The 22,972-nt window shown below is 41.1% G+C and overlaps 49 non-coding genes across 49 annotated transcripts; all 49 read left to right on the forward strand.

The window, feature by feature from the left end:
- Positions 1 to 13: 13 nt before the first annotated feature.
- On the forward strand, positions 14 to 132 carry LOC142477298 (5S ribosomal RNA). Its single transcript, XR_012792261.1, has one exon. It is a non-coding gene; the product is annotated as a 5S ribosomal RNA (ribosomal RNA).
- Positions 133 to 809: 677 nt separating this feature from the next.
- On the forward strand, positions 810 to 928 carry LOC142477309 (5S ribosomal RNA). The gene has a single exon (XR_012792272.1). It is a non-coding gene; the product is annotated as a 5S ribosomal RNA (ribosomal RNA).
- A 286-nt stretch (positions 929 to 1,214) lies between these two features.
- LOC142477326 (5S ribosomal RNA) lies at positions 1,215 to 1,333 on the forward strand. Its single transcript, XR_012792288.1, has one exon. It is a non-coding gene; the product is annotated as a 5S ribosomal RNA (ribosomal RNA).
- A 286-nt stretch (positions 1,334 to 1,619) lies between these two features.
- LOC142477381 (5S ribosomal RNA) lies at positions 1,620 to 1,738 on the forward strand. The gene has a single exon (XR_012792340.1). It is a non-coding gene; the product is annotated as a 5S ribosomal RNA (ribosomal RNA).
- A 286-nt stretch (positions 1,739 to 2,024) lies between these two features.
- Positions 2,025 to 2,143, forward strand: LOC142477361 (5S ribosomal RNA). The gene has a single exon (XR_012792320.1). It is a non-coding gene; the product is annotated as a 5S ribosomal RNA (ribosomal RNA).
- A 286-nt stretch (positions 2,144 to 2,429) lies between these two features.
- Positions 2,430 to 2,548, forward strand: LOC142477340 (5S ribosomal RNA). Its single transcript, XR_012792302.1, has one exon. It is a non-coding gene; the product is annotated as a 5S ribosomal RNA (ribosomal RNA).
- Positions 2,549 to 2,834: 286 nt separating this feature from the next.
- Positions 2,835 to 2,953, forward strand: LOC142477383 (5S ribosomal RNA). The gene has a single exon (XR_012792341.1). It is a non-coding gene; the product is annotated as a 5S ribosomal RNA (ribosomal RNA).
- A 286-nt stretch (positions 2,954 to 3,239) lies between these two features.
- On the forward strand, positions 3,240 to 3,358 carry LOC142477362 (5S ribosomal RNA). Its single transcript, XR_012792321.1, has one exon. It is a non-coding gene; the product is annotated as a 5S ribosomal RNA (ribosomal RNA).
- A 682-nt stretch (positions 3,359 to 4,040) lies between these two features.
- On the forward strand, positions 4,041 to 4,159 carry LOC142477384 (5S ribosomal RNA). Its single transcript, XR_012792342.1, has one exon. It is a non-coding gene; the product is annotated as a 5S ribosomal RNA (ribosomal RNA).
- A 286-nt stretch (positions 4,160 to 4,445) lies between these two features.
- On the forward strand, positions 4,446 to 4,564 carry LOC142477311 (5S ribosomal RNA). Its single transcript, XR_012792273.1, has one exon. It is a non-coding gene; the product is annotated as a 5S ribosomal RNA (ribosomal RNA).
- A 286-nt stretch (positions 4,565 to 4,850) lies between these two features.
- On the forward strand, positions 4,851 to 4,969 carry LOC142477327 (5S ribosomal RNA). Its single transcript, XR_012792289.1, has one exon. It is a non-coding gene; the product is annotated as a 5S ribosomal RNA (ribosomal RNA).
- Positions 4,970 to 5,255: 286 nt separating this feature from the next.
- Positions 5,256 to 5,374, forward strand: LOC142477385 (5S ribosomal RNA). The gene has a single exon (XR_012792343.1). It is a non-coding gene; the product is annotated as a 5S ribosomal RNA (ribosomal RNA).
- Positions 5,375 to 5,660: 286 nt separating this feature from the next.
- Positions 5,661 to 5,779, forward strand: LOC142477313 (5S ribosomal RNA). Its single transcript, XR_012792275.1, has one exon. It is a non-coding gene; the product is annotated as a 5S ribosomal RNA (ribosomal RNA).
- A 286-nt stretch (positions 5,780 to 6,065) lies between these two features.
- On the forward strand, positions 6,066 to 6,184 carry LOC142477328 (5S ribosomal RNA). The gene has a single exon (XR_012792290.1). It is a non-coding gene; the product is annotated as a 5S ribosomal RNA (ribosomal RNA).
- Positions 6,185 to 6,470: 286 nt separating this feature from the next.
- Positions 6,471 to 6,589, forward strand: LOC142477386 (5S ribosomal RNA). Its single transcript, XR_012792344.1, has one exon. It is a non-coding gene; the product is annotated as a 5S ribosomal RNA (ribosomal RNA).
- Positions 6,590 to 6,875: 286 nt separating this feature from the next.
- LOC142477363 (5S ribosomal RNA) lies at positions 6,876 to 6,994 on the forward strand. Its single transcript, XR_012792322.1, has one exon. It is a non-coding gene; the product is annotated as a 5S ribosomal RNA (ribosomal RNA).
- Positions 6,995 to 7,280: 286 nt separating this feature from the next.
- Positions 7,281 to 7,399, forward strand: LOC142477341 (5S ribosomal RNA). The gene has a single exon (XR_012792303.1). It is a non-coding gene; the product is annotated as a 5S ribosomal RNA (ribosomal RNA).
- A 286-nt stretch (positions 7,400 to 7,685) lies between these two features.
- Positions 7,686 to 7,804, forward strand: LOC142477388 (5S ribosomal RNA). The gene has a single exon (XR_012792346.1). It is a non-coding gene; the product is annotated as a 5S ribosomal RNA (ribosomal RNA).
- Positions 7,805 to 8,090: 286 nt separating this feature from the next.
- LOC142477365 (5S ribosomal RNA) lies at positions 8,091 to 8,209 on the forward strand. The gene has a single exon (XR_012792324.1). It is a non-coding gene; the product is annotated as a 5S ribosomal RNA (ribosomal RNA).
- Positions 8,210 to 8,891: 682 nt separating this feature from the next.
- LOC142477389 (5S ribosomal RNA) lies at positions 8,892 to 9,010 on the forward strand. The gene has a single exon (XR_012792347.1). It is a non-coding gene; the product is annotated as a 5S ribosomal RNA (ribosomal RNA).
- Positions 9,011 to 9,296: 286 nt separating this feature from the next.
- LOC142477329 (5S ribosomal RNA) lies at positions 9,297 to 9,415 on the forward strand. The gene has a single exon (XR_012792291.1). It is a non-coding gene; the product is annotated as a 5S ribosomal RNA (ribosomal RNA).
- A 286-nt stretch (positions 9,416 to 9,701) lies between these two features.
- LOC142477390 (5S ribosomal RNA) lies at positions 9,702 to 9,820 on the forward strand. Its single transcript, XR_012792348.1, has one exon. It is a non-coding gene; the product is annotated as a 5S ribosomal RNA (ribosomal RNA).
- A 286-nt stretch (positions 9,821 to 10,106) lies between these two features.
- Positions 10,107 to 10,225, forward strand: LOC142477366 (5S ribosomal RNA). The gene has a single exon (XR_012792325.1). It is a non-coding gene; the product is annotated as a 5S ribosomal RNA (ribosomal RNA).
- Positions 10,226 to 10,907: 682 nt separating this feature from the next.
- Positions 10,908 to 11,026, forward strand: LOC142477391 (5S ribosomal RNA). The gene has a single exon (XR_012792349.1). It is a non-coding gene; the product is annotated as a 5S ribosomal RNA (ribosomal RNA).
- A 286-nt stretch (positions 11,027 to 11,312) lies between these two features.
- LOC142477330 (5S ribosomal RNA) lies at positions 11,313 to 11,431 on the forward strand. The gene has a single exon (XR_012792292.1). It is a non-coding gene; the product is annotated as a 5S ribosomal RNA (ribosomal RNA).
- A 286-nt stretch (positions 11,432 to 11,717) lies between these two features.
- On the forward strand, positions 11,718 to 11,836 carry LOC142477342 (5S ribosomal RNA). Its single transcript, XR_012792304.1, has one exon. It is a non-coding gene; the product is annotated as a 5S ribosomal RNA (ribosomal RNA).
- A 286-nt stretch (positions 11,837 to 12,122) lies between these two features.
- On the forward strand, positions 12,123 to 12,241 carry LOC142477331 (5S ribosomal RNA). Its single transcript, XR_012792293.1, has one exon. It is a non-coding gene; the product is annotated as a 5S ribosomal RNA (ribosomal RNA).
- Positions 12,242 to 12,527: 286 nt separating this feature from the next.
- Positions 12,528 to 12,646, forward strand: LOC142477392 (5S ribosomal RNA). The gene has a single exon (XR_012792350.1). It is a non-coding gene; the product is annotated as a 5S ribosomal RNA (ribosomal RNA).
- Positions 12,647 to 12,932: 286 nt separating this feature from the next.
- LOC142477332 (5S ribosomal RNA) lies at positions 12,933 to 13,051 on the forward strand. Its single transcript, XR_012792294.1, has one exon. It is a non-coding gene; the product is annotated as a 5S ribosomal RNA (ribosomal RNA).
- Positions 13,052 to 13,337: 286 nt separating this feature from the next.
- LOC142477343 (5S ribosomal RNA) lies at positions 13,338 to 13,456 on the forward strand. Its single transcript, XR_012792305.1, has one exon. It is a non-coding gene; the product is annotated as a 5S ribosomal RNA (ribosomal RNA).
- Positions 13,457 to 13,742: 286 nt separating this feature from the next.
- Positions 13,743 to 13,861, forward strand: LOC142477333 (5S ribosomal RNA). The gene has a single exon (XR_012792295.1). It is a non-coding gene; the product is annotated as a 5S ribosomal RNA (ribosomal RNA).
- A 286-nt stretch (positions 13,862 to 14,147) lies between these two features.
- On the forward strand, positions 14,148 to 14,266 carry LOC142477393 (5S ribosomal RNA). Its single transcript, XR_012792351.1, has one exon. It is a non-coding gene; the product is annotated as a 5S ribosomal RNA (ribosomal RNA).
- Positions 14,267 to 14,552: 286 nt separating this feature from the next.
- LOC142477367 (5S ribosomal RNA) lies at positions 14,553 to 14,671 on the forward strand. The gene has a single exon (XR_012792326.1). It is a non-coding gene; the product is annotated as a 5S ribosomal RNA (ribosomal RNA).
- Positions 14,672 to 15,348: 677 nt separating this feature from the next.
- On the forward strand, positions 15,349 to 15,467 carry LOC142477394 (5S ribosomal RNA). Its single transcript, XR_012792352.1, has one exon. It is a non-coding gene; the product is annotated as a 5S ribosomal RNA (ribosomal RNA).
- Positions 15,468 to 15,753: 286 nt separating this feature from the next.
- LOC142477353 (5S ribosomal RNA) lies at positions 15,754 to 15,872 on the forward strand. The gene has a single exon (XR_012792314.1). It is a non-coding gene; the product is annotated as a 5S ribosomal RNA (ribosomal RNA).
- A 286-nt stretch (positions 15,873 to 16,158) lies between these two features.
- LOC142477368 (5S ribosomal RNA) lies at positions 16,159 to 16,277 on the forward strand. Its single transcript, XR_012792327.1, has one exon. It is a non-coding gene; the product is annotated as a 5S ribosomal RNA (ribosomal RNA).
- A 286-nt stretch (positions 16,278 to 16,563) lies between these two features.
- On the forward strand, positions 16,564 to 16,682 carry LOC142477314 (5S ribosomal RNA). The gene has a single exon (XR_012792276.1). It is a non-coding gene; the product is annotated as a 5S ribosomal RNA (ribosomal RNA).
- Positions 16,683 to 16,968: 286 nt separating this feature from the next.
- On the forward strand, positions 16,969 to 17,087 carry LOC142477335 (5S ribosomal RNA). The gene has a single exon (XR_012792297.1). It is a non-coding gene; the product is annotated as a 5S ribosomal RNA (ribosomal RNA).
- A 682-nt stretch (positions 17,088 to 17,769) lies between these two features.
- LOC142477337 (5S ribosomal RNA) lies at positions 17,770 to 17,888 on the forward strand. Its single transcript, XR_012792299.1, has one exon. It is a non-coding gene; the product is annotated as a 5S ribosomal RNA (ribosomal RNA).
- A 286-nt stretch (positions 17,889 to 18,174) lies between these two features.
- LOC142477395 (5S ribosomal RNA) lies at positions 18,175 to 18,293 on the forward strand. Its single transcript, XR_012792353.1, has one exon. It is a non-coding gene; the product is annotated as a 5S ribosomal RNA (ribosomal RNA).
- Positions 18,294 to 18,579: 286 nt separating this feature from the next.
- LOC142477369 (5S ribosomal RNA) lies at positions 18,580 to 18,698 on the forward strand. Its single transcript, XR_012792328.1, has one exon. It is a non-coding gene; the product is annotated as a 5S ribosomal RNA (ribosomal RNA).
- Positions 18,699 to 19,375: 677 nt separating this feature from the next.
- LOC142477396 (5S ribosomal RNA) lies at positions 19,376 to 19,494 on the forward strand. Its single transcript, XR_012792354.1, has one exon. It is a non-coding gene; the product is annotated as a 5S ribosomal RNA (ribosomal RNA).
- Positions 19,495 to 19,780: 286 nt separating this feature from the next.
- Positions 19,781 to 19,899, forward strand: LOC142477354 (5S ribosomal RNA). Its single transcript, XR_012792315.1, has one exon. It is a non-coding gene; the product is annotated as a 5S ribosomal RNA (ribosomal RNA).
- A 286-nt stretch (positions 19,900 to 20,185) lies between these two features.
- Positions 20,186 to 20,304, forward strand: LOC142477370 (5S ribosomal RNA). Its single transcript, XR_012792329.1, has one exon. It is a non-coding gene; the product is annotated as a 5S ribosomal RNA (ribosomal RNA).
- A 286-nt stretch (positions 20,305 to 20,590) lies between these two features.
- Positions 20,591 to 20,709, forward strand: LOC142477315 (5S ribosomal RNA). The gene has a single exon (XR_012792277.1). It is a non-coding gene; the product is annotated as a 5S ribosomal RNA (ribosomal RNA).
- A 286-nt stretch (positions 20,710 to 20,995) lies between these two features.
- LOC142477336 (5S ribosomal RNA) lies at positions 20,996 to 21,114 on the forward strand. The gene has a single exon (XR_012792298.1). It is a non-coding gene; the product is annotated as a 5S ribosomal RNA (ribosomal RNA).
- A 286-nt stretch (positions 21,115 to 21,400) lies between these two features.
- Positions 21,401 to 21,519, forward strand: LOC142477397 (5S ribosomal RNA). The gene has a single exon (XR_012792355.1). It is a non-coding gene; the product is annotated as a 5S ribosomal RNA (ribosomal RNA).
- Positions 21,520 to 21,805: 286 nt separating this feature from the next.
- On the forward strand, positions 21,806 to 21,924 carry LOC142477371 (5S ribosomal RNA). Its single transcript, XR_012792330.1, has one exon. It is a non-coding gene; the product is annotated as a 5S ribosomal RNA (ribosomal RNA).
- Positions 21,925 to 22,601: 677 nt separating this feature from the next.
- Positions 22,602 to 22,720, forward strand: LOC142477399 (5S ribosomal RNA). The gene has a single exon (XR_012792358.1). It is a non-coding gene; the product is annotated as a 5S ribosomal RNA (ribosomal RNA).
- Positions 22,721 to 22,972: the final 252 nt, after the last annotated feature.

The following is a 22,972-nucleotide window of genomic DNA, read 5'->3' on the forward strand; positions in this document are numbered from 1 at the left end:
GACAACAATCTCCACCTGCGGCCATACTACCTTGAAAGCGCCCGATCCCGTCAGATCTCGGAAGCTAAGCAGGGTGAGGCTTGATTAGTACTGGGTTGGGAGACTGCCTGGGAATACCAGGTGCTGTAGGTGTTTTTATTTTTCGCTTCCCTAATGAAAATATACATGGCATTCCTCGCAGCAAATGAAAATGTTTAATTTCTTGTTACTTTTTTCCCGCAGTGGCAAAGAAATATATCGTTTTTTTCTCTGAAAGTTCAACACAATGCAACCTTCCAAAATAGAATTCTGACATCAAGAATTCCGTCTATAGTACATTTGAGTGCACCTGTCATTTTCTCAGTCTCTGATTTAATTTCTCCATTTAAGGTAATTCTTCAAGAATGTATTTGTTTTAACGGTCACAATAATATACTTATGCCTCCCATGTCATTTAGAAATATATCATACAGGCCTCAGAACACTTAGCATGTTATATGGTGAGCTTGTGGCTCCCAGAGTTGGGGTGTGCAGTGTTCAAGCTGATACTTGGAAGAGGTAGTGAGTTCAAATCCAAACAGGAGGAGGTTGAATATAGGCACCTCTGAAATTTTTTACTACTTTTTTCCCGCAGTGGAAAAGAAATATATCGTTTTTTCCTCAGAAAGTTCAACACAATGCAACCTTCCAAAATAGAATTCTGACATCAAGAATTCCGTCTATAGTACATTTGAGTGCACCTGTCATTTTCTCAGTCTCTGTGTATGCATGGAGCAAGATATAGGCTCATGGATTTAAGAATGAGAGGATATCATGAGACAACAATCTCCACCTGCGGCCATACTACCTTGAAAGCGCCCGATCCCGTCAGATCTCGGAAGCTAAGCAGGGTGAGGCTTGATTAGTACTGGGTTGGGAGACTGCCTGGGAATACCAAGTGCTGTGGGTGTTTTTATTTTTCACTTCCCTAATGAAAATATACATGGCATTCCTTGCAGCAAATGAAAATGTTTCATTTTTTACTACTTTTTTCCCGCAGTGGCAAAGAAATATATCGTTTTTTCCTCAGAAAGCACAACACAATGCAACCTTCCAAAATAGAATTCTGACATCAAGAATTCCGTCTATAGTACATTTGAGTGCACCTGTCATTTTCTCAGTCTCTGTGTATGCATGGAGCAAGATATAGGCTCATGGATTTAAGAATGAGAGGATATCATGAGACAGCAATCTCCACCTACGGCCATACTACCTTGAAAGCGCCCGATCCCGTCAGATCTCGGAAGCTAAGCAGGGTGAGGCTTGATTAGTACTGGGTTGGAAGACTGCCTGGGAATACCAGGTGCTGTAGGTGTTTTTATTTTTCGCTTCCCTAATGAAAATATACATGGCATTCCTCGCAGCAAATGAAAATGTTTCATTTCTTGCTACTTTTTTCCCGCAGTGGCAAAGAAATATATCGTTTTTTCCTCAGAAAGCTCAACACAATGCAACCTTCCAAAATAGAATTCTGACATCAAGAATTCCGTCTATAGTACATTTGAGTGCACCTGTCATTTTCTCAGTCTCTGTGTATGCATGGAGCAAGATATAGGCTCATGGATTTAAGAATGAGAGGATATCATGAGACAGCAATCTCCACCTACAGCCATACTACCTTGAAAGCGCCCGATCCCGTCAGATCTCGGAAGCTAAGCAGGGTGAGGCTTGATTAGTACTGGGTTGGGAGACTGCCTGGGAATACCAAGTGCTGTGGGTGTTTTTATTTTTCGCTTCCCTAATGAAAATATACATGGCATTCCTTGCAGCAAATGAAAATGTTTCATTTTTTACTACTTTTTTCCCGCAGTGGCAAAGAAATATATCGTTTTTTCCTCAGAAAGCTCAACACAATGCAACCTTCCAAAATAGAATTCTGACATCAAGAATTCCGTCTATAGTACATTTGAGTGCACCTGTCATTTTCTCAGTCTCTGTGTATGCATGGAGCAAGATATAGGCTCATGGATTTAAGAATGAGAGGATATCATGAGACAGCAATCTCCACCTACGGCCATACTACCTTGAAAGCGCCCGATCCCGTCAGATCTCGGAAGCTAAGCAGGGTGAGGCTTGATTAGTACTGGGTTGGGAGACTGCCTGGGAATACCAGGTGCTGTAGGTGTTTTTATTTTTCGCTTCCCTAATGAAAATATACATGGCATTCCTCGCAGCAAATGAAAATGTTTCATTTCTTGTTACTTTTTTCCCGCAGTGGCAAAGAAATATATCGTTTTTTTCTCTGAAAGTTCAACACAATGCAACCTTCCAAAATAGAATTCTGACATCAAGAATTCCGTCTATAGTACATTTGAGTGCACCTGTCATTTTCTCAGTCTCTGTGTATGCATGGAGCAAGATATAGGCTCATGGATTTAAGAATGAGAGGATATCATGAGACAGCAATCTCCACCTACGGCCATACTACCTTGAAAGCGCCCGATCCCGTCAGATCTCGGAAGCTAAGCAGAGTGAGGCTTGATTAGTACTGGGTTGGAAGACTGCCTGGGAATACCAGGTGCTGTAGGTGTTTTTATTTTTCGCTTCCCTAATGAAAATATACATGGCATTCCTCGCAGCAAATGAAAATGTTTCATTTCTTGCTACTTTTTTCCCGCAGTGGCAAAGAAATATATCGTTTTTTCCTCAGAAAGCTCAACACAATGCAACCTTCCAAAATAGAATTCTGACATCAAGAATTCCGTCTATAGTACATTTGAGTGCACCTGTCATTTTCTCAGTCTCTGTGTATGCATGGAGCAAGATATAGGCTCATGGATTTAAGAATGAGAGGATATCATGAGACAGCAATCTCCACCTACAGCCATACTACCTTGAAAGCGCCCGATCCCGTCAGATCTCGGAAGCTAAGCAGGGTGAGGCTTGATTAGTACTGGGTTGGGAGACTGCCTGGGAATACCAAGTGCTGTGGGTGTTTTTATTTTTCGCTTCCCTAATGAAAATATACATGGCATTCCTTGCAGCAAATGAAAATGTTTCATTTTTTACTACTTTTTTCCCGCAGTGGCAAAGAAATATATCGTTTTTTCCTCAGAAAGCTCAACACAATGCAACCTTCCAAAATAGAATTCTGACATCAAGAATTCCGTCTATAGTACATTTGAGTGCACCTGTCATTTTCTCAGTCTCTGTGTATGCATGGAGCAAGATATAGGCTCATGGATTTAAGAATGAGAGGATATCATGAGACAGCAATCTCCACCTACGGCCATACTACCTTGAAAGCGCCCGATCCCGTCAGATCTCGGAAGCTAAGCAGGGTGAGGCTTGATTAGTACTGGGTTGGGAGACTGCCTGGGAATACCAGGTGCTGTAGGTGTTTTTATTTTTCGCTTCCCTAATGAAAATATACATGGCATTCCTCGCAGCAAATGAAAATGTTTCATTTCTTGTTACTTTTTTCCCGCAGTGGCAAAGAAATATATCGTTTTTTTCTCTGAAAGTTCAACACAATGCAACCTTCCAAAATAGAATTCTGACATCAAGAATTCCGTCTATAGTACATTTGAGTGCACCTGTCATTTTCTCAGTCTCTGATTTAATTTCTCCATTTAAGGTAATTCTTCAAGAATGTATTTGTTTTAACGGTCACAATAATACACTTATGCCTCCCATGTCATTTAGAAATATATCATACAGGCCTCAGAACACTTAGCATGTTATATGGTGAGCTTGTGGCTCCCAGAGTTGGGGTGTGCAGTGTTCAAGCTGATACTTGGAAGAGGTAGTGAGTTCAAATCCAAACAGGAGGAGGTTGAATATACTGTAGGCACCTCTGAAATTTTTTACTACTTTTTTCCCGCAGTGGAAAAGAAATATATCGTTTTTTCCTCAGAAAGTTCAACACAATGCAACCTTCCAAAATAGAATTCTGACATCAAGAATTCCGTCTATAGTACATTTGAGTGCACCTGTCATTTTCTCAGTCTCTGTGTATGCATGGAGCAAGATATAGGCTCATGGATTTAAGAATGAGAGGATATCATGAGACAGCAATCTCCACCTACAGCCATACTACCTTGAAAGCGCCCGATCCCGTCAGATCTCGGAAGCTAAGCAGGGTGAGGCTTGATTAGTACTGGGTTGGGAGACTGCCTGGGAATACCAAGTGCTGTGGGTGTTTTTATTTTTCACTTCCCTAATGAAAATATACATGGCATTCCTTGCAGCAAATGAAAATGTTTCATTTTTTACTACTTTTTTCCCGCAGTGGCAAAGAAATATATCGTTTTTTCCTCAGAAAGCACAACACAATGCAACCTTCCAAAATAGAATTCTGACATCAAGAATTCCGTCTATAGTACATTTGAGTGCACCTGTCATTTTCTCAGTCTCTGTGTATGCATGGAGCAAGATATAGGCTCATGGATTTAAGAATGAGAGGATATCATGAGACAACAATCTCCACCTGCGGCCATACTACCTTGAAAGCGCCCGATCCCGTCAGATCTCGGAAGCTAAGCAGGGTGAGGCTTGATTAGTACTGGGTTGGGAGACTGCCTGGGAATACCAAGTGCTGTGGGTGTTTTTATTTTTCACTTCCCTAATGAAAATATACATGGCATTCCTTGCAGCAAATGAAAATGTTTCATTTTTTACTACTTTTTTCCCGCAGTGGCAAAGAAATATATCGTTTTTTCCTCAGAAAGCACAACACAATGCAACCTTCCAAAATAGAATTCTGACATCAAGAATTCCGTCTATAGTACATTTGAGTGCACCTGTCATTTTCTCAGTCTCTGTGTATGCATGGAGCAAGATATAGGCTCATGGATTTAAGAATGAGAGGATATCATGAGACAGCAATCTCCACCTACGGCCATACTACCTTGAAAGCGCCCGATCCCGTCAGATCTCGGAAGCTAAGCAGGGTGAGGCTTGATTAGTACTGGGTTGGAAGACTGCCTGGGAATACCAGGTGCTGTAGGTGTTTTTATTTTTCGCTTCCCTAATGAAAATATACATGGCATTCCTCGCAGCAAATGAAAATGTTTCATTTCTTGCTACTTTTTTCCCGCAGTGGCAAAGAAATATATCGTTTTTTCCTCAGAAAGCTCAACACAATGCAACCTTCCAAAATAGAATTCTGACATCAAGAATTCCGTCTATAGTACATTTGAGTGCACCTGTCATTTTCTCAGTCTCTGTGTATGCATGGAGCAAGATATAGGCTCATGGATTTAAGAATGAGAGGATATCATGAGACAGCAATCTCCACCTACAGCCATACTACCTTGAAAGCGCCCGATCCCGTCAGATCTCGGAAGCTAAGCAGGGTGAGGCTTGATTAGTACTGGGTTGGGAGACTGCCTGGGAATACCAAGTGCTGTGGGTGTTTTTATTTTTCACTTCCCTAATGAAAATATACATGGCATTCCTTGCAGCAAATGAAAATGTTTCATTTTTTACTACTTTTTTCCCGCAGTGGCAAAGAAATATATCGTTTTTTCCTCAGAAAGCACAACACAATGCAACCTTCCAAAATAGAATTCTGACATCAAGAATTCCGTCTATAGTACATTTGAGTGCACCTGTCATTTTCTCAGTCTCTGTGTATGCATGGAGCAAGATATAGGCTCATGGATTTAAGAATGAGAGGATATCATGAGACAACAATCTCCACCTGCGGCCATACTACCTTGAAAGCGCCCGATCCCGTCAGATCTCGGAAGCTAAGCAGGGTGAGGCTTGATTAGTACTGGGTTGGGAGACTGCCTGGGAATACCAAGTGCTGTGGGTGTTTTTATTTTTCACTTCCCTAATGAAAATATACATGGCATTCCTTGCAGCAAATGAAAATGTTTCATTTTTTACTACTTTTTTCCCGCAGTGGCAAAGAAATATATCGTTTTTTCCTCAGAAAGCACAACACAATGCAACCTTCCAAAATAGAATTCTGACATCAAGAATTCCGTCTATAGTACATTTGAGTGCACCTGTCATTTTCTCAGTCTCTGTGTATGCATGGAGCAAGATATAGGCTCATGGATTTAAGAATGAGAGGATATCATGAGACAGCAATCTCCACCTACGGCCATACTACCTTGAAAGCGCCCGATCCCGTCAGATCTCGGAAGCTAAGCAGGGTGAGGCTTGATTAGTACTGGGTTGGAAGACTGCCTGGGAATACCAGGTGCTGTAGGTGTTTTTATTTTTCGCTTCCCTAATGAAAATATACATGGCATTCCTCGCAGCAAATGAAAATGTTTCATTTCTTGCTACTTTTTTCCCGCAGTGGCAAAGAAATATATCGTTTTTTCCTCAGAAAGCTCAACACAATGCAACCTTCCAAAATAGAATTCTGACATCAAGAATTCCGTCTATAGTACATTTGAGTGCACCTGTCATTTTCTCAGTCTCTGTGTATGCATGGAGCAAGATATAGGCTCATGGATTTAAGAATGAGAGGATATCATGAGACAGCAATCTCCACCTACAGCCATACTACCTTGAAAGCGCCCGATCCCGTCAGATCTCGGAAGCTAAGCAGGGTGAGGCTTGATTAGTACTGGGTTGGGAGACTGCCTGGGAATACCAAGTGCTGTGGGTGTTTTTATTTTTCGCTTCCCTAATGAAAATATACATGGCATTCCTTGCAGCAAATGAAAATGTTTCATTTTTTACTACTTTTTTCCCGCAGTGGCAAAGAAATATATCGTTTTTTCCTCAGAAAGCTCAACACAATGCAACCTTCCAAAATAGAATTCTGACATCAAGAATTCCGTCTATAGTACATTTGAGTGCACCTGTCATTTTCTCAGTCTCTGTGTATGCATGGAGCAAGATATAGGCTCATGGATTTAAGAATGAGAGGATATCATGAGACAGCAATCTCCACCTACGGCCATACTACCTTGAAAGCGCCCGATCCCGTCAGATCTCGGAAGCTAAGCAGGGTGAGGCTTGATTAGTACTGGGTTGGGAGACTGCCTGGGAATACCAGGTGCTGTAGGTGTTTTTATTTTTCGCTTCCCTAATGAAAATATACATGGCATTCCTCGCAGCAAATGAAAATGTTTCATTTCTTGTTACTTTTTTCCCGCAGTGGCAAAGAAATATATCGTTTTTTTCTCTGAAAGTTCAACACAATGCAACCTTCCAAAATAGAATTCTGACATCAAGAATTCCGTCTATAGTACATTTGAGTGCACCTGTCATTTTCTCAGTCTCTGTGTATGCATGGAGCAAGATATAGGCTCATGGATTTAAGAATGAGAGGATATCATGAGACAGCAATCTCCACCTACGGCCATACTACCTTGAAAGCGCCCGATCCCGTCAGATCTCGGAAGCTAAGCAGAGTGAGGCTTGATTAGTACTGGGTTGGAAGACTGCCTGGGAATACCAGGTGCTGTAGGTGTTTTTATTTTTCGCTTCCCTAATGAAAATATACATGGCATTCCTCGCAGCAAATGAAAATGTTTCATTTCTTGCTACTTTTTTCCCGCAGTGGCAAAGAAATATATCGTTTTTTCCTCAGAAAGCTCAACACAATGCAACCTTCCAAAATAGAATTCTGACATCAAGAATTCCGTCTATAGTACATTTGAGTGCACCTGTCATTTTCTCAGTCTCTGTGTATGCATGGAGCAAGATATAGGCTCATGGATTTAAGAATGAGAGGATATCATGAGACAGCAATCTCCACCTACAGCCATACTACCTTGAAAGCGCCCGATCCCGTCAGATCTCGGAAGCTAAGCAGGGTGAGGCTTGATTAGTACTGGGTTGGGAGACTGCCTGGGAATACCAAGTGCTGTGGGTGTTTTTATTTTTCGCTTCCCTAATGAAAATATACATGGCATTCCTTGCAGCAAATGAAAATGTTTCATTTTTTACTACTTTTTTCCCGCAGTGGCAAAGAAATATATCGTTTTTTCCTCAGAAAGCTCAACACAATGCAACCTTCCAAAATAGAATTCTGACATCAAGAATTCCGTCTATAGTACATTTGAGTGCACCTGTCATTTTCTCAGTCTCTGTGTATGCATGGAGCAAGATATAGGCTCATGGATTTAAGAATGAGAGGATATCATGAGACAGCAATCTCCACCTACGGCCATACTACCTTGAAAGCGCCCGATCCCGTCAGATCTCGGAAGCTAAGCAGGGTGAGGCTTGATTAGTACTGGGTTGGGAGACTGCCTGGGAATACCAGGTGCTGTAGGTGTTTTTATTTTTCGCTTCCCTAATGAAAATATACATGGCATTCCTCGCAGCAAATGAAAATGTTTCATTTCTTGTTACTTTTTTCCCGCAGTGGCAAAGAAATATATCGTTTTTTTCTCTGAAAGTTCAACACAATGCAACCTTCCAAAATAGAATTCTGACATCAAGAATTCCGTCTATAGTACATTTGAGTGCACCTGTCATTTTCTCAGTCTCTGATTTAATTTCTCCATTTAAGGTAATTCTTCAAGAATGTATTTGTTTTAACGGTCACAATAATACACTTATGCCTCCCATGTCATTTAGAAATATATCATACAGGCCTCAGAACACTTAGCATGTTATATGGTGAGCTTGTGGCTCCCAGAGTTGGGGTGTGCAGTGTTCAAGCTGATACTTGGAAGAGGTAGTGAGTTCAAATCCAAACAGGAGGAGGTTGAATATACTGTAGGCACCTCTGAAATTTTTTACTACTTTTTTCCCGCAGTGGAAAAGAAATATATCGTTTTTTCCTCAGAAAGTTCAACACAATGCAACCTTCCAAAATAGAATTCTGACATCAAGAATTCCGTCTATAGTACATTTGAGTGCACCTGTCATTTTCTCAGTCTCTGTGTATGCATGGAGCAAGATATAGGCTCATGGATTTAAGAATGAGAGGATATCATGAGACAGCAATCTCCACCTACAGCCATACTACCTTGAAAGCGCCCGATCCCGTCAGATCTCGGAAGCTAAGCAGGGTGAGGCTTGATTAGTACTGGGTTGGGAGACTGCCTGGGAATACCAAGTGCTGTGGGTGTTTTTATTTTTCACTTCCCTAATGAAAATATACATGGCATTCCTTGCAGCAAATGAAAATGTTTCATTTTTTACTACTTTTTTCCCGCAGTGGCAAAGAAATATATCGTTTTTTCCTCAGAAAGCACAACACAATGCAACCTTCCAAAATAGAATTCTGACATCAAGAATTCCGTCTATAGTACATTTGAGTGCACCTGTCATTTTCTCAGTCTCTGTGTATGCATGGAGCAAGATATAGGCTCATGGATTTAAGAATGAGAGGATATCATGAGACAGCAATCTCCACCTACGGCCATACTACCTTGAAAGCGCCCGATCCCGTCAGATCTCGGAAGCTAAGCAGGGTGAGGCTTGATTAGTACTGGGTTGGAAGACTGCCTGGGAATACCAGGTGCTGTAGGTGTTTTTATTTTTCGCTTCCCTAATGAAAATATACATGGCATTCCTCGCAGCAAATGAAAATGTTTCATTTCTTGCTACTTTTTTCCCGCAGTGGCAAAGAAATATATCGTTTTTTCCTCAGAAAGCTCAACACAATGCAACCTTCCAAAATAGAATTCTGACATCAAGAATTCCGTCTATAGTACATTTGAGTGCACCTGTCATTTTCTCAGTCTCTGTGTATGCATGGAGCAAGATATAGGCTCATGGATTTAAGAATGAGAGGATATCATGAGACAGCAATCTCCACCTACAGCCATACTACCTTGAAAGCGCCCGATCCCGTCAGATCTCGGAAGCTAAGCAGGGTGAGGCTTGATTAGTACTGGGTTGGGAGACTGCCTGGGAATACCAAGTGCTGTGGGTGTTTTTATTTTTCGCTTCCCTAATGAAAATATACATGGCATTCCTTGCAGCAAATGAAAATGTTTCATTTTTTACTACTTTTTTCCCGCAGTGGCAAAGAAATATATCGTTTTTTCCTCAGAAAGCTCAACACAATGCAACCTTCCAAAATAGAATTCTGACATCAAGAATTCCGTCTATAGTACATTTGAGTGCACCTGTCATTTTCTCAGTCTCTGTGTATGCATGGAGCAAGATATAGGCTCATGGATTTAAGAATGAGAGGATATCATGAGACAGCAATCTCCACCTACGGCCATACTACCTTGAAAGCGCCCGATCCCGTCAGATCTCGGAAGCTAAGCAGGGTGAGGCTTGATTAGTACTGGGTTGGGAGACTGCCTGGGAATACCAGGTGCTGTAGGTGTTTTTATTTTTCGCTTCCCTAATGAAAATATACATGGCATTCCTCGCAGCAAATGAAAATGTTTCATTTCTTGTTACTTTTTTCCCGCAGTGGCAAAGAAATATATCGTTTTTTTCTCTGAAAGTTCAACACAATGCAACCTTCCAAAATAGAATTCTGACATCAAGAATTCCGTCTATAGTACATTTGAGTGCACCTGTCATTTTCTCAGTCTCTGATTTAATTTCTCCATTTAAGGTAATTCTTCAAGAATGTATTTGTTTTAACGGTCACAATAATACACTTATGCCTCCCATGTCATTTAGAAATATATCATACAGGCCTCAGAACACTTAGCATGTTATATGGTGAGCTTGTGGCTCCCAGAGTTGGGGTGTGCAGTGTTCAAGCTGATACTTGGAAGAGGTAGTGAGTTCAAATCCAAACAGGAGGAGGTTGAATATACTGTAGGCACCTCTGAAATTTTTTACTACTTTTTTCCCGCAGTGGAAAAGAAATATATCGTTTTTTCCTCAGAAAGTTCAACACAATGCAACCTTCCAAAATAGAATTCTGACATCAAGAATTGCGTCTATAGTACATTTGAGTGCACCTGTCATTTTCTCAGTCTCTGTGTATGCATGGAGCAAGATATAGGCTCATGGATTTAAGAATGAGAGGATATCATGAGACAGCAATCTCCACCTACAGCCATACTACCTTGAAAGCGCCCGATCCCGTCAGATCTCGGAAGCTAAGCAGGGTGAGGCTTGATTAGTACTGGGTTGGGAGACTGCCTGGGAATACCAAGTGCTGTGGGTGTTTTTATTTTTCACTTCCCTAATGAAAATATACATGGCATTCCTTGCAGCAAATGAAAATGTTTCATTTTTTACTACTTTTTTCCCGCAGTGGCAAAGAAATATATCGTTTTTTCCTCAGAAAGCACAACACAATGCAACCTTCCAAAATAGAATTCTGACATCAAGAATTCCGTCTATAGTACATTTGAGTGCACCTGTCATTTTCTCAGTCTCTGTGTATGCATGGAGCAAGATATAGGCTCATGGATTTAAGAATGAGAGGATATCATGAGACAGCAATCTCCACCTACGGCCATACTACCTTGAAAGCGCCCGATCCCGTCAGATCTCGGAAGCTAAGCAGGGTGAGGCTTGATTAGTACTGGGTTGGAAGACTGCCTGGGAATACCAGGTGCTGTAGGTGTTTTTATTTTTCGCTTCCCTAATGAAAATATACATGGCATTCCTCGCAGCAAATGAAAATGTTTCATTTCTTGCTACTTTTTTCCCGCATTGGCAAAGAAATATATCGTTTTTTCCTCAGAAAGCTCAACACAATGCAACCTTCCAAAATAGAATTCTGACATCAAGAATTCCGTCTATAGTACATTTGAGTGCACCTGTCATTTTCTCAGTCTCTGTGTATGCATGGAGCAAGATATAGGCTCATGGATTTAAGAATGAGAGGATATCATGAGACAGCAATCTCCACCTACAGCCATACTACCTTGAAAGCGCCCCATCCCGTCAGATCTCGGAAGCTAAGCAGGGTGAGGCTTGATTAGTACTGGGTTGGGAGACTGCCTGGGAATACCAAGTGCTGTGGGTGTTTTTATTTTTCACTTCCCTAATGAAAATATACATGGCATTCCTTGCAGCAAATGAAAATGTTTCATTTTTTACTACTTTTTTCCCGCAGTGGCAAAGAAATATATCGTTTTTTCCTCAGAAAGCACAACACAATGCAACCTTCCAAAATAGAATTCTGACATCAAGAATTCCGTCTATAGTACATTTGAGTGCACCTGTCATTTTCTCAGTCTCTGTGTATGCATGGAGCAAGATATAGGCTCATGGATTTAAGAATGAGAGGATATCATGAGACAGCAATCTCCACCTACGGCCATACTACCTTGAAAGCGCCCGATCCCGTCAGATCTCGGAAGCTAAGCAGGGTGAGGCTTGATTAGTACTGGGTTGGAAGACTGCCTGGGAATACCAGGTGCTGTAGGTGTTTTTATTTTTCGCTTCCCTAATGAAAATATACATGGCATTCCTCGCAGCAAATGAAAATGTTTCATTTCTTGCTACTTTTTTCCCGCATTGGCAAAGAAATATATCGTTTTTTCCTCAGAAAGCTCAACACAATGCAACCTTCCAAAATAGAATTCTGACATCAAGAATTCCGTCTATAGTACATTTGAGTGCACCTGTCATTTTCTCAGTCTCTGTGTATGCATGGAGCAAGATATAGGCTCATGGATTTAAGAATGAGAGGATATCATGAGACAGCAATCTCCACCTACAGCCATACTACCTTGAAAGCGCCCGATCCCGTCAGATCTCGGAAGCTAAGCAGGGTGAGGCTTGATTAGTACTGGGTTGGGAGACTGCCTGGGAATACCAAGTGCTGTGGGTGTTTTTATTTTTCACTTCCCTAATGAAAATATACATGGCATTCCTTGCAGCAAATGAAAATGTTTCATTTTTTACTACTTTTTTCCCGCAGTGGCAAAGAAATATATCGTTTTTTCCTCAGAAAGCACAACACAATGCAACCTTCCAAAATAGAATTCTGACATCAAGAATTCCGTCTATAGTACATTTGAGTGCACCTGTCATTTTCTCAGTCTCTGTGTATGCATGGAGCAAGATATAGGCTCATGGATTTAAGAATGAGAGGATATCATGAGACAGCAATCTCCACCTACGGCCATACTACCTTGAAAGCGCCCGATCCCGTCAGATCTCGGAAGCTAAGCAGGGTGAGGCTTGATTAGTACTGGGTTGGAAGACTGCCTGGGAATACCAGGTGCTGTAGGTGTTTTTATTTTTCGCTTCCCTAATGAAAATATACATGGCATTCCTCGCAGCAAATGAAAATGTTTCATTTCTTGCTACTTTTTTCCCGCATTGGCAAAGAAATATATCGTTTTTTCCTCAGAAAGCTCAACACAATGCAACCTTCCAAAATAGAATTCTGACATCAAGAATTCCGTCTATAGTACATTTGAGTGCACCTGTCATTTTCTCAGTCTCTGTGTATGCATGGAGCAAGATATAGGCTCATGGATTTAAGAATGAGAGGATATCATGAGACAGCAATCTCCACCTACAGCCATACTACCTTGAAAGCGCCCCATCCCGTCAGATCTCGGAAGCTAAGCAGGGTGAGGCTTGATTAGTACTGGGTTGGGAGACTGCCTGGGAATACCAAGTGCTGTGGGTGTTTTTATTTTTCACTTCCCTAATGAAAATATACATGGCATTCCTTGCAGCAAATGAAAATGTTTCATTTTTTACTACTTTTTTCCCGCAGTGGCAAAGAAATATATCGTTTTTTCCTCAGAAAGCACAACACAATGCAACCTTCCAAAATAGAATTCTGACATCAAGAATTCCGTCTATAGTACATTTGAGTGCACCTGTCATTTTCTCAGTCTCTGTGTATGCATGGAGCAAGATATAGGCTCATGGATTTAAGAATGAGAGGATATCATGAGACAGCAATCTCCACCTACGGCCATACTACCTTGAAAGCGCCCGATCCCGTCAGATCTCGGAAGCTAAGCAGGGTGAGGCTTGATTAGTACTGGGTTGGAAGACTGCCTGGGAATACCAGGTGCTGTAGGTGTTTTTATTTTTCGCTTCCCTAATGAAAATATACATGGCATTCCTCGCAGCAAATGAAAATGTTTCATTTCTTGCTACTTTTTTCCCGCATTGGCAAAGAAATATATCGTTTTTTCCTCAGAAAGCTCAACACAATGCAACCTTCCAAAATAGAATTCTGACATCAAGAATTCCGTCTATAGTACATTTGAGTGCACCTGTCATTTTCTCAGTCTCTGTGTATGCATGGAGCAAGATATAGGCTCATGGATTTAAGAATGAGAGGATATCATGAGACAGCAATCTCCACCTACAGCCATACTACCTTGAAAGCGCCCGATCCCGTCAGATCTCGGAAGCTAAGCAGGGTGAGGCTTGATTAGTACTGGGTTGGGAGACTGCCTGGGAATACCAAGTGCTGTGGGTGTTTTTATTTTTCGCTTCCCTAATGAAAATATACATGGCATTCCTTGCAGCAAATGAAAATGTTTCATTTTTTACTACTTTTTTCCCGCAGTGGCAAAGAAATATATCGTTTTTTCCTCAGAAAGCTCAACACAATGCAACCTTCCAAAATAGAATTCTGACATCAAGAATTCCGTCTATAGTACATTTGAGTGCACCTGTCATTTTCTCAGTCTCTGTGTATGCATGGAGCAAGATATAGGCTCATGGATTTAAGAATGAGAGGATATCATGAGACAGCAATCTCCACCTACGGCCATACTACCTTGAAAGCGCCCGATCCCGTCAGATCTCGGAAGCTAAGCAGGGTGAGGCTTGATTAGTACTGGGTTGGGAGACTGCCTGGGAATACCAGGTGCTGTAGGTGTTTTTATTTTTCGCTTCCCTAATGAAAATATACATGGCATTCCTCGCAGCAAATGAAAATGTTTCATTTCTTGTTACTTTTTTCCCGCAGTGGCAAAGAAATATATCGTTTTTTTCTCTGAAAGTTCAACACAATGCAACCTTCCAAAATAGAATTCTGACATCAAGAATTCCGTCTATAGTACATTTGAGTGCACCTGTCATTTTCTCAGTCTCTGATTTAATTTCTCCATTTAAGGTAATTCTTCAAGAATGTATTTGTTTTAACGGTCACAATAATACACTTATGCCTCCCATGTCATTTAGAAATATATCATACAGGCCTCAGAACACTTAGCATGTTATATGGTGAGCTTGTGGCTCCCAGAGTTGGGGTGTGCAGTGTTCAAGCTGATACTTGGAAGAGGTAGTGAGTTCAAATCCAAACAGGAGGAGGTTGAATATAGGCACCTCTGAAATTTTTTACTACTTTTTTCCCGCAGTGGAAAAGAAATATATCGTTTTTTCCTCAGAAAGTTCAACACAATGCAACCTTCCAAAATAGAATTCTGACATCAAGAATTCCGTCTATAGTACATTTGAGTGCACCTGTCATTTTCTCAGTCTCTGTGTATGCATGGAGCAAGATATAGGCTCATGGATTTAAGAATGAGAGGATATCATGAGACAGCAATCTCCACCTACAGCCATACTACCTTGAAAGCGCCCGATCCCGTCAGATCTCGGAAGCTAAGCAGGGTGAGGCTTGATTAGTACTGGGTTGGGAGACTGCCTGGGAATACCAAGTGCTGTGGGTGTTTTTATTTTTCACTTCCCTAATGAAAATATACATGGCATTCCTTGCAGCAAATGAAAATGTTTCATTTTTTACTACTTTTTTCCCGCAGTGGCAAAGAAATATATCGTTTTTTCCTCAGAAAGCACAACACAATGCAACCTTCCAAAATAGAATTCTGACATCAAGAATTCCGTCTATAGTACATTTGAGTGCACCTGTCATTTTCTCAGTCTCTGTGTATGCATGGAGCAAGATATAGGCTCATGGATTTAAGAATGAGAGGATATCATGAGACAGCAATCTCCACCTACGGCCATACTACCTTGAAAGCGCCCGATCCCGTCAGATCTCGGAAGCTAAGCAGGTCGAGGCTTGATTAGTACTGGGTTGGAAGACTGCCTGGGAATACCAGGTGCTGTAGGTGTTTTTATTTTTCGCTTCCCTAATGAAAATATACATGGCATTCCTCGCAGCAAATGAAAATGTTTCATTTCTTGCTACTTTTTTCCCGCAGTGGCAAAGAAATATATCGTTTTTTCCTCAGAAAGCTCAACACAATGCAACCTTCCAAAATAGAATTCTGACATCAAGAATTCCGTCTATAGTACATTTGAGTGCACCTGTCATTTTCTCAGTCTCTGTGTATGCATGGAGCAAGATATAGGCTCATGGATTTAAGAATGAGAGGATATCATGAGACAGCAATCTCCACCTACGGCCATACTACCTTGAAAGCGCCCGATCCCGTCAGATCTCGGAAGCTAAGCAGGGTGAGGCTTGATTAGTACTGGGTTGGGAGACTGCCTGGGAATACCAGGTGCTGTAGGTGTTTTTATTTTTCGCTTCCCTAATGAAAATATACATGGCATTCCTCGCAGCAAATGAAAATGTTTCATTTCTTGTTACTTTTTTCCCGCAGTGGCAAAGAAATATATCGTTTTTTTCTCTGAAAGTTCAACACAATGCAACCTTCCAAAATAGAATTCTGACATCAAGAATTCCGTCTATAGTACATTTGAGTGCACCTGTCATTTTCTCAGTCTCTGTGTATGCATGGAGCAAGATATAGGCTCATGGATTTAAGAATGAGAGGATATCATGAGACAACAATCTCCACCTGCGGCCATACTACCTTGAAAGCGCCCGATCCCGTCAGATCTCGGAAGCTAAGCAGGGTGAGGCTTGATTAGTACTGGGTTGGGAGACTGCCTGGGAATACCAAGTGCTGTGGGTGTTTTTATTTTTCACTTCCCTAATGAAAATATACATGGCATTCCTTGCAGCAAATGAAAATGTTTCATTTTTTACTACTTTTTTCCCGCAGTGGCAAAGAAATATATCGTTTTTTCCTCAGAAAGCACAACACAATGCAACCTTCCAAAATAGAATTCTGACATCAAGAATTCCGTCTATAGTACATTTGAGTGCACCTGTCATTTTCTCAGTCTCTGTGTATGCATGGAGCAAGATATAGGCTCATGGATTTAAGAATGAGAGGATATCATGAGACAGCAATCTCCACCTACGGCCATACTACCTTGAAAGCGCCCGATCCCGTCAGATCTCGGAAGCTAAGCAGGGTGAGGCTTGATTAGTACTGGGTTGGAAGACTGCCTGGGAATACCAGGTGCTGTAGGTGTTTTTATTTTTCGCTTCCCTAATGAAAATATACATGGCATTCCTCGCAGCAAATGAAAATGTTTCATTTCTTGCTACTTTTTTCCCGCAGTGGCAAAGAAATATATCGTTTTTTTCTCTGAAAGTTCAACACAATGCAACCTTCCAAAATAGAATTCTGACATCAAGAATTCCGTCTATAGTACATTTGAGTGCACCTGTCATTTTCTCAGTCTCTGATTTAATTTCTCCATTTAAGGTAATTCTTCAAGAATGTATTTGTTTTAACGGTCACAATAATACACTTATGCCTCCCATGTCATTTAGAAATATATCATACAGGCCTCAGAACACTTAGCATGTTATATGGTGAGCTTGTGGCTCCCAGAGTTGGGGTGTGCAGTGTTCAAGCTGATACTTGGAAGAGGTAGTGAGTTCAAATCCAAACAGGAGGAGGTTGAATATACTGTAGGCACCTCTGAAATTTTTTACTACTTTTTTCCCGCAGTGGAAAAGAAATATATCGTTTTTTCCTCAGAAAGTTCAACACAATGCAACCTTCCAAAATAGAATTCTGACATCAAGAATTGCGTCTATAGTACATTTGAGTGCACCTGTCATTTTCTCAGTCTCTGTGTATGCATGGAGCAAGATATAGGCTCATGGATTTAAGAATGAGAGGATATCATGAGACAGCAATCTCCACCTACAGCCATACTACCTTGAAAGCGCCCGATCCCGTCAGATCTCGGAAGCTAAGCAGGGTGAGGCTTGATTAGTACTGGGTTGGAAGACTGCCTGGGAATACCAGGTGCTGTAGGTGTTTTTATTTTTCGCTTCCCTAATGAAAATATACATGGCATTCCTCGCAGCAAATGAAAATGTTTCATTTCTTGCTACTTTTTTCCCGCATTGGCAAAGAAATATATCGTTTTTTCCTCAGAAAGCTCAACACAATGCAACCTTCCAAAATAGAATTCTGACATCAAGAATTCCGTCTATAGTACATTTGAGTGCACCTGTCATTTTCTCAGTCTCTGTGTATGCATGGAGCAAGATATAGGCTCATGGATTTAAGAATGAGAGGATATCATGAGACAGCAATCTCCACCTACAGCCATACTACCTTGAAAGCGCCCGATCCCGTCAGATCTCGGAAGCTAAGCAGGGTGAGGCTTGATTAGTACTGGGTTGGGAGACTGCCTGGGAATACCAAGTGCTGTGGGTGTTTTTATTTTTCGCTTCCCTAATGAAAATATACATGGCATTCCTTGCAGCAAATGAAAATGTTTCATTTTTTACTACTTTTTTCCCGCAGTGGCAAAGAAATATATCGTTTTTTCCTCAGAAAGCTCAACACAATGCAACCTTCCAAAATAGAATTCTGACATCAAGAATTCCGTCTATAGTACATTTGAGTGCACCTGTCATTTTCTCAGTCTCTGTGTATGCATGGAGCAAGATATAGGCTCATGGATTTAAGAATGAGAGGATATCATGAGACAGCAATCTCCACCTACGGCCATACTACCTTGAAAGCGCCCGATCCCGTCAGATCTCGGAAGCTAAGCAGGGTGAGGCTTGATTAGTACTGGGTTGGGAGACTGCCTGGGAATACCAGGTGCTGTAGGTGTTTTTATTTTTCGCTTCCCTAATGAAAATATACATGGCATTCCTCGCAGCAAATGAAAATGTTTCATTTCTTGTTACTTTTTTCCCGCAGTGGCAAAGAAATATATCGTTTTTTTCTCTGAAAGTTCAACACAATGCAACCTTCCAAAATAGAATTCTGACATCAAGAATTCCGTCTATAGTACATTTGAGTGCACCTGTCATTTTCTCAGTCTCTGATTTAATTTCTCCATTTAAGGTAATTCTTCAAGAATGTATTTGTTTTAACGGTCACAATAATACACTTATGCCTCCCATGTCATTTAGAAATATATCATACAGGCCTCAGAACACTTAGCATGTTATATGGTGAGCTTGTGGCTCCCAGAGTTGGGGTGTGCAGTGTTCAAGCTGATACTTGGAAGAGGTAGTGAGTTCAAATCCAAACAGGAGGAGGTTGAATATAGGCACCTCTGAAATTTTTTACTACTTTTTTCCCGCAGTGGAAAAGAAATATATCGTTTTTTCCTCAGAAAGTTCAACACAATGCAACCTTCCAAAATAGAATTCTGACATCAAGAATTCCGTCTATAGTACATTTGAGTGCACCTGTCATTTTCTCAGTCTCTGTGTATGCATGGAGCAAGATATAGGCTCATGGATTTAAGAATGAGAGGATATCATGAGACAGCAATCTCCACCTACAGCCATACTACCTTGAAAGCGCCCGATCCCGTCAGATCTCGGAAGCTAAGCAGGGTGAGGCTTGATTAGTACTGGGTTGGGAGACTGCCTGGGAATACCAAGTGCTGTGGGTGTTTTTATTTTTCACTTCCCTAATGAAAATATACATGGCATTCCTTGCAGCAAATGAAAATGTTTCATTTTTTACTACTTTTTTCCCGCAGTGGCAAAGAAATATATCGTTTTTTCCTCAGAAAGCACAACACAATGCAACCTTCCAAAATAGAATTCTGACATCAAGAATTCCGTCTATAGTACATTTGAGTGCACCTGTCATTTTCTCAGTCTCTGTGTATGCATGGAGCAAGATATAGGCTCATGGATTTAAGAATGAGAGGATATCATGAGACAGCAATCTCCACCTACGGCCATACTACCTTGAAAGCGCCCGATCCCGTCAGATCTCGGAAGCTAAGCAGGTCGAGGCTTGATTAGTACTGGGTTGGAAGACTGCCTGGGAATACCAGGTGCTGTAGGTGTTTTTATTTTTCGCTTCCCTAATGAAAATATACATGGCATTCCTCGCAGCAAATGAAAATGTTTCATTTCTTGCTACTTTTTTCCCGCAGTGGCAAAGAAATATATCGTTTTTTCCTCAGAAAGCTCAACACAATGCAACCTTCCAAAATAGAATTCTGACATCAAGAATTCCGTCTATAGTACATTTGAGTGCACCTGTCATTTTCTCAGTCTCTGTGTATGCATGGAGCAAGATATAGGCTCATGGATTTAAGAATGAGAGGATATCATGAGACAGCAATCTCCACCTACGGCCATACTACCTTGAAAGCGCCCGATCCCGTCAGATCTCGGAAGCTAAGCAGGGTGAGGCTTGATTAGTACTGGGTTGGGAGACTGCCTGGGAATACCAGGTGCTGTAGGTGTTTTTATTTTTCGCTTCCCTAATGAAAATATACATGGCATTCCTCGCAGCAAATGAAAATGTTTCATTTCTTGTTACTTTTTTCCCGCAGTGGCAAAGAAATATATCGTTTTTTTCTCTGAAAGTTCAACACAATGCAACCTTCCAAAATAGAATTCTGACATCAAGAATTCCGTCTATAGTACATTTGAGTGCACCTGTCATTTTCTCAGTCTCTGTGTATGCATGGAGCAAGATATAGGCTCATGGATTTAAGAATGAGAGGATATCATGAGACAACAATCTCCACCTGCGGCCATACTACCTTGAAAGCGCCCGATCCCGTCAGATCTCGGAAGCTAAGCAGGGTGAGGCTTGATTAGTACTGGGTTGGGAGACTGCCTGGGAATACCAAGTGCTGTGGGTGTTTTTATTTTTCACTTCCCTAATGAAAATATACATGGCATTCCTTGCAGCAAATGAAAATGTTTCATTTTTTACTACTTTTTTCCCGCAGTGGCAAAGAAATATATCGTTTTTTCCTCAGAAAGCACAACACAATGCAACCTTCCAAAATAGAATTCTGACATCAAGAATTCCGTCTATAGTACATTTGAGTGCACCTGTCATTTTCTCAGTCTCTGTGTATGCATGGAGCAAGATATAGGCTCATGGATTTAAGAATGAGAGGATATCATGAGACAGCAATCTCCACCTACGGCCATACTACCTTGAAAGCGCCCGATCCCGTCAGATCTCGGAAGCTAAGCAGGGTGAGGCTTGATTAGTACTGGGTTGGAAGACTGCCTGGGAATACCAGGTGCTGTAGGTGTTTTTATTTTTCGCTTCCCTAATGAAAATATACATGGCATTCCTCGCAGCAAATGAAAATGTTTCATTTCTTGCTACTTTTTTCCTGCATTGGCAAAGAAATATATCGTTTTTTCCTCAGAAAGCTCAACACAATGCAACCTTCCAAAATAGAATTCTGACATCAAGAATTCCGTCTATAGTACATTTGAGTGCACCTGTCATTTTCTCAGTCTCTGTGTATGCATGGAGCAAGATATAGGCTCATGGATTTAAGAATGAGAGGATATCATGAGACAGCAATCTCCACCTACAGCCATACTACCTTGAAAGCGCCCGATCCCGTCAGATCTCGGAAGCTAAGCAGGGTGAGGCTTGATTAGTACTGGGTTGGGAGACTGCCTGGGAATACCAAGTGCTGTGGGTGTTTTTATTTTTCGCTTCCCTAATGAAAATATACATGGCATTCCTTGCAGCAAATGAAAATGTTTCATTTTTTACTACTTTTTTCCCGCAGTGGCAAAGAAATATATCGTTTTTTCCTCAGAAAGCTCAACACAATGCAACCTTCCAAAATAGAATTCTGACATCAAGAATTCCGTCTATAGTACATTTGAGTGCACCTGTCATTTTCTCAGTCTCTGTGTATGCATGGAGCAAGATATAGGCTCATGGATTTAAGAATGAGAGGATATCATGAGACAGCAATCTCCACCTACGGCCATACTACCTTGAAAGCGCCCGATCCCGTCAGATCTCGGAAGCTAAGCAGGGTGAGGCTTGATTAGTACTGGGTTGGGAGACTGCCTGGGAATACCAGGTGCTGTAGGTGTTTTTATTTTTCGCTTCCCTAATGAAAATATACATGGCATTCCTCGCAGCAAATGAAAATGTTTCATTTCTTGTTACTTTTTTCCCGCAGTGGCAAAGAAATATATCGTTTTTTTCTCTGAAAGTTCAACACAATGCAACCTTCCAAAATAGAATTCTGACATCAAGAATTCCGTCTATAGTACATTTGAGTGCACCTGTCATTTTCTCAGTCTCTGATTTAATTTCTCCATTTAAGGTAATTCTTCAAGAATGTATTTGTTTTAACGGTCACAATAATACACTTATGCCTCCCATGTCATTTAGAAATATATCATACAGGCCTCAGAACACTTAGCATGTTATATGGTGAGCTTGTGGCTCCCAGAGTTGGGGTGTGCAGTGTTCAAGCTGATACTTGGAAGAGGTAGTGAGTTCAAATCCAAACAGGAGGAGGTTGAATATAGGCACCTCTGAAATTTTTTACTACTTTTTTCCCGCAGTGGAAAAGAAATATATCGTTTTTTCCTCAGAAAGTTCAACACAATGCAACCTTCCAAAATAGAATTCTGACATCAAGAATTCCGTCTATAGTACATTTGAGTGCACCTGTCATTTTCTCAGTCTCTGTGTATGCATGGAGCAAGATATAGGCTCATGGATTTAAGAATGAGAGGATATCATGAGACAGCAATCTCCACCTACAGCCATACTACCTTGAAAGCGCCCGATCCCGTCAGATCTCGGAAGCTAAGCAGGGTGAGGCTTGATTAGTACTGGGTTGGGAGACTGCCTGGGAATACCAAGTGCTGTGGGTGTTTTTATTTTTCACTTCCCTAATGAAAATATACATGGCATTCCTTGCAGCAAATGAAAATGTTTCATTTTTTACTACTTTTTTCCCGCAGTGGCAAAGAAATATATCGTTTTTTCCTCAGAAAGCTCAACACAATGCAACCTTCCAAAATAGAATTCTGACATCAAGAATTCCGTCTATAGTACATTTGAGTGCACCTGTCATTTTCTCAGTCTCTGTGTATGCATGGAGCAAGATATAGGCTCATGGATTT

This window comes from Ascaphus truei, unplaced genomic scaffold, assembly GCF_040206685.1.
Source record: "Ascaphus truei isolate aAscTru1 unplaced genomic scaffold, aAscTru1.hap1 HAP1_SCAFFOLD_2066, whole genome shotgun sequence".
Taxonomy (NCBI): domain Eukaryota; kingdom Metazoa; phylum Chordata; class Amphibia; order Anura; family Ascaphidae; genus Ascaphus; species Ascaphus truei.